Here is an 11,121-nt window from a genome sequence, read left to right on the forward strand (position 1 = left end):
CAAGGATGGTCACCGGTTGGCGTATGTGTATTGACTATCGAAAATTTAATTCCGCAACAAGAAAGGATCAGTTCCCCCAACCATTCATTGACCAAATGCTTGAGAGGTTAGCCTCCAACAAATTCTTTTGTTACCTTGACGGGTACTCGGGATTCTTCCAAATCCCTATACACCCGGATGACCAACATAAGACCACCTTCACATGCCCTTATGGTACTTTTGCATATAGGAGGATGCCTTTTGGTTTATGTAATGCCCCCGCCACTTTCCAAAGATGCATGATGAGTGTCTTCTCCGATTATCTAGAGACCATAATGGAAGTTTTTATGGATGATTTTAGTGTTTATGGAAAGGACTTTGACTCATGTTTGCATAATCTCTCTCTTGTGTTGCAAAAATGTGAAGATGTTAGTCTTGTTTTAAATTGGGAAAAGTGTCACTTCATGGTCAATGAAGGAATTGTTTTGGGTCACTTAATTTCGGAAAAGGGCATCGAGGTCGATAAAGCTAAAGTTGAGGTGATAGAGAAAATCCCACCTCCCGTGAATGTTAGAGGGGTGAGAAATTTTCTCGGTCACGCGGGTTTCTATCGCCGTTTCATAAAGGATTTTTCAAAAATAGCAAAACCCCTCACTCAACTCTTGCTTAAAGATGCCCAATTCCAATTCACTGATGAATGTGTTGAAGCCTTTAATAGAATCAAGGAAGCACTAATCTCGGCACCGATCATTCAACCTCCAAATTGGGAACTACCGTTCGAGATTATGTGTGATGCTAGTAACTACGCCGTTGGAGCGGTTCTTGGCCAACGGGTAGGAAGAGCGCTTCATGCCATCTATTATATAAGCAAGACTCTTGATCCCTCCCAAGTGAATTATGATACCACCGAGAAGGAGCTTCTTGCCATTGTCTATTCTTTAGACAAATTCCGTTCCTACTTACTTGGATCCAAGGTGATTGTCTTTTCGGATCACCGTGCTCTCCGACATCTCTTGATAAAGAAGGAGGCAAAACCGAGGTTATTGAGATGGATTTTGCTTCTTCAAGAATTTAACTTGGAAATAAGAGACAAGAAAGGATCCGTGAATGTAGTGGCGGATCACTTGCCAAGGATCCGGTTTCATGATGAACAAGGAGAAACCCCGATCAATGACTCATTTCCCGACGATATTTTGATGGCCATTCAAACACAACTTGAAAGGCACATCACCCCATGGTTTGCCGATTATGCTAACTATATTGTTGGAAGAGTACTCCCTCCAAATTTGAACCACAACCAATAAAAAAAGGTTCCTATTCGAAGTGAAGAGGTACTTTTGGGATGACCCAAACCTCTACAAGGAGTGTAGTAATGGGCTCTACCGGAGATGCATCCCTCAATGGGAAGTCCAAGGAATCTTGGAAGGGTGTCACTCATCACCCTACGGTGGGCACCATGGAGCAAGAAGGACCATTGCAAAAATTCTTCAATCGGGCTTCTATTGGCCTACAATGTTTCAAGACACAAGAGAATTCATCATTCATTGCGATGCTTATCAAAGAACGGGGAATATCTCTTGGAGGAACGAAATGCCACAAAGGGGCATTCTAGAGGTGGAGATCTTCGATGTTTGGGGGATCGATTACCAAGGTCCCTTTGTGACATCCAATGGGAATAAGTACATCCTTGTGGCCGTAGACTACGTCTCAAAATGGGTGGAGGCAATTGCCACTCCAAATGATGATGCAAAAACGGTCACCAAGCTCTTCAAGAAAATAATCTTCCCAAGATTTGGAGTTCCTAGAGCAATCATAAGTGATGGAGGAACGCATTTTCATAAGAAGAAACTTGCATCCCTTTTGACAAAGTATGGTGTTCAACATAGAACCGGCTTGGGATATCATCCTCAAACAAGCGGTCAAGTTGAAGTTTCAAATAGAGAGATCAAGCAAATCCTTGAGAAAGTTGTGAACAAGACCCGAAAAGATTGGAGCACAAAGCTTGATGATGCTCTTTGGGCTTATAGGACGGCCTATAAGACTCCCATAGGAGCCTCCCCTTACAAGCTTGTCTATGGAAAAGCATGTCACTTGCCAATCGAATTGGAGTACAAAGCTTTTTGGGCAATCCGAGCTCTTAATCTCGATCTCAAATTGAGTGGTCAAAAGAGGATGATTCAAATTCAAGAGTTGGAGGAATTCCGACTACAATCCTATGAGAATGCCAAGATCTACAAAGAAAAGACGGAATTGCTCCATGACAAAAGGATTAGACAAAAGGCCTTGCATAATGGAGACAAAGTCCTTCTATTCAATTCCCGCTACCGACTTTTTCCGGGAAAGTTGAACTCTAGATGGATGGGTCTCTAAGTGATAACCGAAGTTGGAAAATATGGAGATTTTGAACTAAAGGCGGAAGATGGAAGCAAGTTCAAAGTCAATGGTCAAATGTTGAAGCCATACCATGAAGGAGCGTTTATTGGAGAGGTCGAGGTCACCTACCTCGGGCCTCCTCATCCTTGAAAGAACCATCAAAGGGAGAGTTTGGTGGAGTCCTCCCTAAACCACCACTAGTAAATATACTAACCCTCTAACTTGTATTTATAATCTTATTGCATTTCTTTAATAATAAACATAAACTCTTTTCACGAGAGTAAGTGAGGGAGGGTCACTAACGAATTTTAAATGAAGGAAGGAACTAATCTTCAAGTGTGGGGAAGCCTTTTTGAAAGGAAAGGAAGTAAAAGGAAGAATTCTGAACACGTGCGTGTTCCTTGGAATCCGACCGTCTTGCTAGAATCCGGCCATTCTGGGAAGAATCCGTTCATTCTTATAAACTGAGAAATTGAAAATTTTGGGACTGTAGAAGAATCCGAGCGTCTCAGAAGGGAAGACGCCCGTCCTGAAGAATCCGCCCGTGTTTGCAGAAAGACGGCTGTCTTTCTACCTGTGCATTTCAAGAAATTTCACTGCCTAAGAATCCGTCGGTCTTTGAGAAAAGACGCTTGTCTCGTCTTCAGAGAATCCGAGCGTCTTGCGGTCGGGACGCCCGTCTTTGTGGCGTCAATTTTTGGAAAGATGACTGTGACAGAATCCGGCCGTCTTCACTTGAAGTCGCCCGTCCCGATAAGCTGGAATCCGAGCATCTTACCTCGAATCCGCCCGTCTTCCTGCGGTAATTCGGCCCGAATTTTCTTAATTTAATTACACCCCACCACACAATTTGTGACACATCACCCTTCATTCCACTTGTATTATAAAAACCCACCTCCTTATGACTCCAAAGCACATCCAAATCACTCTTTTACCCCACAAACTCAAAAAGCCCCAAATTGCTAGGGTTTCAAAGGCAACACTCAATCCACAAGGAGCATCTTTATTCTTTAACAAATCAAAACTCCTAGCTCAATAATCGAGGAATGGCACCAAGGAGATCTTCTTTTAGGAATGGGAGGAGACCAAGGATGAGGGGAAGTTCTTCTACCTCCCATGTCAACACATTAAGAAGGGAGCATGAAGAAATAGTGGATCTTACAAGAGTTGATGACTTCTCAAATGTTGAGTTTATCAATGATGTGCAAAGACTAGTCTTCCACCGGCTTCTAAGTAAGAACATTCTCCCTACTAAGCTTTTATGTCATGATAACTTGAGGAAACTTGGGATTTATCACCAAGTGGAAGCTCTCTTTGAAGTATTTGATCTCTATACCCTCTTCCACATGTATGAGAAAACTTATCGATCCCTTGTGCTTGAGTTTTTGAGCTTTTTGAAGATTACAACCTTGAACAAAACAATTTGCATAGAATTTAGGTTGGAAAATGTTTCAAGGATGATGACCCTTGTAGAATTCGCAAATGTGCTTGGACTCGATGTTTCGCCTACCCGGACATCGAAGCCAAAGAAATACAGTGTTGAACCTTTGTGGAGGGCCATGACCGGCCGGGATTTCATACACAACAAGGAATGTCTCGCTTTTCATATTCAAAATCCGATCTTGAGACTTACTTATCGATTCCTCTCGGGCACCCTCTTTGCTCGCCGAGATCCAGCGATCGTGAACCAACTAGACCTTGTGTTTATGGAATCCTACCTCAATATTCAAGGAAGAAATGTGTACCACTTCAATGCACCTCTAGTGCTAATCGAGAAATGGGTAAAGTTTAGGAATGGTGATGATGATGGGATGAAACACATTGTAAATGGAGGACTCATTACTAGGCTTGCGAAGCATTTCAATCCGAGATTCAATGAGAATAATGAGTATGCTCCTCTTTCGGGAAACACGAGGATAAATTAATATCTTCTTCTCATTCATCACCATTGGATAACCCTTGAGGGGGTTGAAAAGCGGATTAAATGGATAATGAAAGGAAGTGATCCGATTTTTCTACCAATGACCGGCCTACCACGGATTTCCCCAAGAAGAGGACCCTTATCACCAATCCCATCTTACCTCATCCCTCCAAACCCAACTCAAACAAGACAAGCACCACCACCTCCAAATCAACAACAACAACAAAAGCAACAATCTCAAGATGAGAAGATCAAAGTGGCTCCCTACCCATTTCCCTATCAACCATATAACCATCCCAACCCCTTCATCCTCCCTCGTGACGACTTTGTCACGGGAATTCCACAAGATTTGCACTTCCGCCAATACGAAACCACCGTGGATAATTACTATGCACTCTATCCTCAATACCACGATATGGTTCAAAAGGAAAAGATTAGTGATGAGGGAGCATTTCCCTCATGGGCACAAATAGACTTACTTTTCCCCAATTCGGAGAGGGCAAATGAAGGGGCAAACGGGAGACAAGAGGAGGGGAGCAACAATTCTTGCGGAGGGGACACGGTGGAGCTTGAAAGTGAAGAGGACGAGTTCATGGACCCGAATATGAGTGATGCATCAAAGGAGATATGGGATAGTGATCTAGAAGGAGATGATGCCGATCTCTAGAGGATTACTTCATAGCTAGGTGGAGCGGGCGAGAGGCACCCATCACAAGCTTAACTGAAGTTTCTTCATCTCCTCTCTTTAAGTTTCAATTTTCGTGAAAAGAAGTTTGTGTTTTGTTAACTTGTATATTATTTAATCTTGATCATGATTGGAGTAGTCCTAGCAACATAGTGGACTAACACCTCGGTCCCATTGAGGTGTTCTTATTTCATTGTTCCCACTTTTGAAAATCCAAAATGACAAATTTAGTTTCATGCATTGCATTGTGTGTGCATGAACTACACCCAACCTTAGGACATTAGCAATAATGTCTAACTCGGTTTGGGGAAGTACATACATACACAACGGGAGGTAATCTAAATTATCCTCTCCGTCATAAACAAATACCCATGCATCATGTAGTGTAGATTAGTATAGCTTGCATTTAGTGTAGAATTCATGCATCATGCTTGCATGATTTCCCATCATTTTGGCCATTGAGGACAATGCCCATATTAGTGTGGGGATGGGGAATTCTAACTTAACTTCTATTCAAAAATCTAAAAAAATTGAAAATTTCAAAAAAACCATAAAAATTTGAAAAATTGAAAAACCAAAAACAAGTTCATTTCCTTTGTAGTGTAGTCGTGTATATATTGTTGTATATATTGTGTTTGTTTTACCCTTGTTCACATTGATCGACTACGCCACATCCGAGACATGAGGATATTGAAGACCGCATGGTATGACCTTTCCAATCTCCTTTTTCCTCTTTATGTTAATGACTATGTGGCTTTATTTTGATTGATGCGGTATAACAATGTGAACTTAGGACTTGCATCTAGTTTATATGCCATATTAGTTGGTAGAATCATTTGCATTAGGATGTTTATATGTTAGTTGCATCATGGCATGTAGTTTGCATGTTAGAAAAATTTTATGAAACCGTTTACTTGGGAAGCTTGACAAGTGTATATAGGCCCTAGTAGATTCTTTTTCTTCTTAAGACTTTGCTTGTTAGAATACTTGTAAAACACCCTAGGATGTGTCATGCTAGTATCCTTTGACCCATGGATTAAGGCCTAGTCAAGAGTACCTTGTGGTGTCATAACTCTTTGGCTACCGTTTATTCCAAGGTTACCCTTGAAACCATGCATCAATCCATCCATCATCCATGTTCTACCATATTTTTGTCATCAAAGGGAATGGGCACAAAAAGAAATCAATTTGAGTTCAATGAAATGAAAAGTGAAAGAAAGTTTGCAAAAATGCATCAAATGAAAAAAGGAGCAAAAATAGAACTCCTAAAGCTTCAAATATAAGCCACCCTCACTACATATGGGGTGACTTTGAAAATGTTCAAAAGAAATGCAAACAAAGTTGTCAAGTGTTGAAATGCCAAAAATCAAAAGAAATGGCAAAAGAAAGTGTTCTCAAATGTTATATGCCACATGAAATTGGGGGGGGGGAACAAAAATGAAAGCAAACTCCCAAAGTAAAACTCAAATGTCTATTGATCCCTTTATCCATCGTATCCATTTTTGTGCATGGTAGAGAGGGGACGACCCTTCTTCTTGTCTAGGCAAGAGGGGGAATTCCGCGATCCTCCAGTGTTTCTAACACCATAAGGAGTCTATTCTTGACAAAAGAATTTAACGATTGAGGACAAAGGTACCCTAGCTTGACACAATTTGGAGGTGATTTATTGGTATCCTTCTAGGCTTAGTAGTTTGAACAAATTGCATCTATGAAGGAGTATGTACCCTTGAATTGCTTCTCGTGTAGATAATTTTCGCCACTTAGATGAGGAAAGTGGCTATTCTTTTGTAGATGCATCCATTATTTGTTTTTGTGTGCTTAATGTTTCGATGTGTCGCCATTTTGGCAAGCACCACCTTGCCTTGCAAGAAGGCATCCTACCTCATGGTTGTCTTGTTGTGAGTTGAAGGGGGCGGAGTGAGACCTGCTAATTGTCTCATATCGGCTATGTTATTAGGTTAGTTTAAATAATGGTCCTAGTCTTTGTCACTTCTTTACTCGGGACGAGCAAAGGTTCGGTTTGGGGATATTTGATGTGACCATAATTAGAGCATATTTAGTCCCCGAATTAGCCTTGTTCCCATGCTTTTTAGTGCATATTTGGGTCATTTATTGTCTTTAGTTCTTTGTTTTGCATATTCTTTGAGGTTTTGTGTCCTTGGTAGGAAAGGAGTGCAAACCTTGCATTTTCGTGGCAAAACGAGACTAAATTGATTGAATTCAATGACCAAGCATCAAGGAGAGACAAGATTAGAAGGCCTTTATACATACTTTAGTAGATGGGCAATGATGAGAAAAGATCCTTGCCTCCCCGAGGAAATCCCTAAGGATTTTATGAAGAAAAGGGAAAAAAAGAAGAAGAAAGCACGCTGCATGACAATCCGTGCGTCTTCTCAAGAAGACGCCCGTCCGCCAAGCCACAATCCGCGCATCTTCTCCCAAAGACGCCCGGGCAGCAGCAACCAGAAGACGCCCGTCTTCTCCCAAAGACGCTCGGGCAGCAACTCACGAATCCGGCCGTCCCGAGCCTAAGACGCACGGATTCCAAGGCAGCACAACTTCGTTTTTCAAGCTTCAAAGAAAGATGCCCATCCTTCCAAAAATACCGGCGTTTCCCTAAGTAGGGACTTAATCGTCATTTAAGCCCTTAGTTAACCCTAATTCCTACACCTAATCCCCACTATAAATACCCCATTAGTCTAATTAGAAGAGCATGTTCTTCTTATCAATTTCTTAGAGTAGTTAATATCAATCAAATCTCTCTTTAGTTTTGTAATCAACAATTAATCAAGTTTTAATACAAGTTTTATTTCCTTAATCTCTCTTTTGTTCATCCTTTATTTTGGGTAATTGAAGATTATTTGGGTTATTATTGGGAGATTGACAACCTCTCAATCAAGCATCAAGTACTTCTTTTATTCTTTGCTTTATTATTGGAATCATTAGTAGGTATAATTCTCTTAATCCCTTTTTAATTATTGCTAATTACTTTCATTTGTTCATCATGTTTCACTTTGTTGGTATGATTGACAACCTTGCTAGCATGTTCAATATGATAATGAGTGAGTAGTTCCATAGCTAGGGTTAATGGGTAATTAGGGGAAACCAACATGGGGAATGATTCATGCTTAAATTAATATGCTTTCATGGTTTATTTGCTTGCTTGTTATGATCTCAACTCATGCACATGTTATGTTTGATGAAATGCGAGCCTATGAATCCTTGCATTTTTTACCCATCACCTATCTTTTCAATGAGACTTGTAAGACATAAACCAACTCGAGTCTCATTAGACCATGCATGTTGTTGAGTAGGGAAGACTAAGTCGACTTGTAGGTGTTGTACAATCTAATCGATTCGGCTCCGGGACCCAAACTTTCCTAGGATTGTAAGATATAACCCAACTCAATCCATCACAACAATAATTGATTGCTTATAATTTGAGAACATGTTTGTATGATCAATTCCCATGAATCCCCTATGACCCCATGATACCCTAGTGCTTTTTATCAATTGTTTACAACCCTTTTTAATTCATCTTGCTTGTTTACTTTTATTGCTATTTAGTTTAGTGACCTTCTACATCAACCTAAATTGTGACACCCCTAAGACACCACTAGTTGCAATAGAAATCTCATCTCAATTCCCGTCCCTTGGGATCCAGCCTTTACTTGCCTCTTTACTAATTGTAGAGTTGTTTGTGAAGCTATAAATTTTGTTTTGGTCTAGGTGCTCCTAACGACAAGTTACCGAAAATATTTTACTCCCGACCAGAATTGAAGAATAAAAATGACATGGGTTATGAAGTACCCACGGATGGACCTGAATCCATGTGGTCAGGGAAGAATCCGAGCGGCCAAAAGGACAATCCGCTCGTCCTGAAGAAACCCGAGCGTCCAAGTCACCAGACGCTCGTCTGGTAGAGCTGCAGAAATAAAAAAGCTGGTCTGACAATGAATCTGAGCATCTCAGCAGAGAATCCGCTCGTCTTATTCTGGACGGTCATCCTCCAAGAAAGACGCTCGTCTTTTTGCTGCAAAAATTTTGGGATTTCCTCTGTAAAGGAATCCGAGCGTCCAGCAAGAAAGACGCTCGTCCCTCCACAAAGAATCCGCTCGTCTTTCCAGAAAGACGTTCGTCCTGTGGCGTCTTTTCCTGAGCCAAATTTTGAAGAATTCGAGCGTCCCGACACCTGGTCCGCTCGTCTTCCACTGCCTTTTCAAATATAACGGGTCTTTTAAAGCCCTCTTCTCCCATTCATTCTCATTTCTTCAAACATACAAACACTACCCAAAACCCAAAAACCTCAAAACCCTCATCCTCTCCATCAACAAAATCAAATTTCCTCAACCAAACTCAACCAAATCAAATCCAAACTTCCTCAAAATAAAAATTAATCACTCCTTTTGCAACAACAAGTGATTCAAACACAAAAATCTTCAAGTTTTGAGTCGATTTTTAGGATACAAAGCAACATTCTTTTCATCCTAAATCGATTTGGGTATCACTAAAAATTGAAGATTTCAATCTTTCATTGGTGTAATCAAGCAAAGGAGAATGGCAAGAACTAAAGGAGGCAACAAGGCACCCCAAAAGAAGACACTTTCCAAAAGGCAACTAGCTCTTCAAGCAAAACAATTGTCAAAGGCTTTGGTAGTCCATGAGGCAAGGTTGGAGGTTCAACAACAATATCCCCCTATGGAACAACATCAACAACTCCGGTCATTAAACAATTATCCAATTATCCGGAGGTAATTTTCACTTCCGACTCTCATAGGGAGAAATTTATTCTCTTTGCTAAGAAAACCATCATGCCTACTAAGTTTATTTGTGAAGATGCATTGTCAAAGTTGGGTGTTCTTGAACAAACCAAAACCTTCTTTGAGTCTATGGGGTCGGGTAAATTGTTTACAATGAAATAATTGACATACCCCTCCCTCACCTTGGAATTTTTAAGTTCTTTGAAAGTCACAAGGGTGGAGACTCGAAGCAACATTGAGTTTCGTCTTGAAAATGTTGATAGACGCATAACTTATGGTGAATTGGGTAAGATATTAGGCCTTAGTGATAACCCGGAATATACAAAGACTCCTATCATGTATGACCCCACTCCTCTTTGGATGGCAATTTCCGGAAAGAAATTCATATGCTTTCATGATTGTCGTGCTCTCTTAGTCCACCATCCGGGCATTAGAGCATGGCATAAGGTCACTGGGAATATTTTGATAGCTAGAAATGGCACAAATCATCTTACCAAACTCGATTGTATTCTTCTTGAGTCGGCCTTGAATACTGGGAGGGAATTTACCAAGCCATACAATGCTCTAAGACTTTTGGTTGAACGATGGCTTAATGTCGATTGTGGCAAAGAAGGCACCGCCTTTATTGTCAATGGAGGACTAGTTACCCATTTGGGTAAGCATTTTAACCGGGATTTTAATAAAAACAACACTTATGTGTCGGTTAAAGGAGGCCATCTTGTTGATATGGACACCATGATTCACAAGTTTAAGTGGGTCAAGCACGACACTCTTGACAACAAATATGGGTGGTTAACAAATGAAGCTAGATCCTTCACCTTGCCTTCCAAAATTTGTCGATTGAATGTTCAACGGCCGAACTACCTTCTCCCACTCTCCGAAGAGACCGAGTATATCATTCAACAACAAAGGGGCAAAATTGCCGAGCCCTCCTCCTCCATTATCACCTCACCTTACCCATTTGAATACCACGAGTTCAAACCCAAAGATGTCGAAGTGGGAAATGATTACTTGACTCTACTCATAAAGGAAATGCATAACCAAGCTTACAATGATAGAGTGGATGCTTACAAGGCCCAATATCCGTCCCTCCTACATCTAGCTAGGCAAGGACTTCTTGATCCGTCGTATCCTTTGCCTAGTTTGGCGGATAAGGAAGTATTCTTTCCTAGCATTCCTAGTAGTGGTAGACCGGGTGGAGAGGAGATGGTTGTTGAAGAGGGTGGTGAACAAGAAGGAGAAGAAGAAGAGGTTCAAGAAGAAGAAGTCCAAGAAGAGGAAGAGGAAAGTGAGGAAGAACAAGCAAGTGAAAGTGAGAGTGGACATGATTCCACATCTATGGAGGTTGATGATGCCTCAAGAGATGATGATGATGATGATGATGATACGATGGGTGAGGATTA

Source organism: Silene latifolia, chromosome 2, assembly GCF_048544455.1.
Source record: "Silene latifolia isolate original U9 population chromosome 2, ASM4854445v1, whole genome shotgun sequence".
Taxonomy (NCBI): Eukaryota; Viridiplantae; Streptophyta; class Magnoliopsida; order Caryophyllales; family Caryophyllaceae; genus Silene; species Silene latifolia.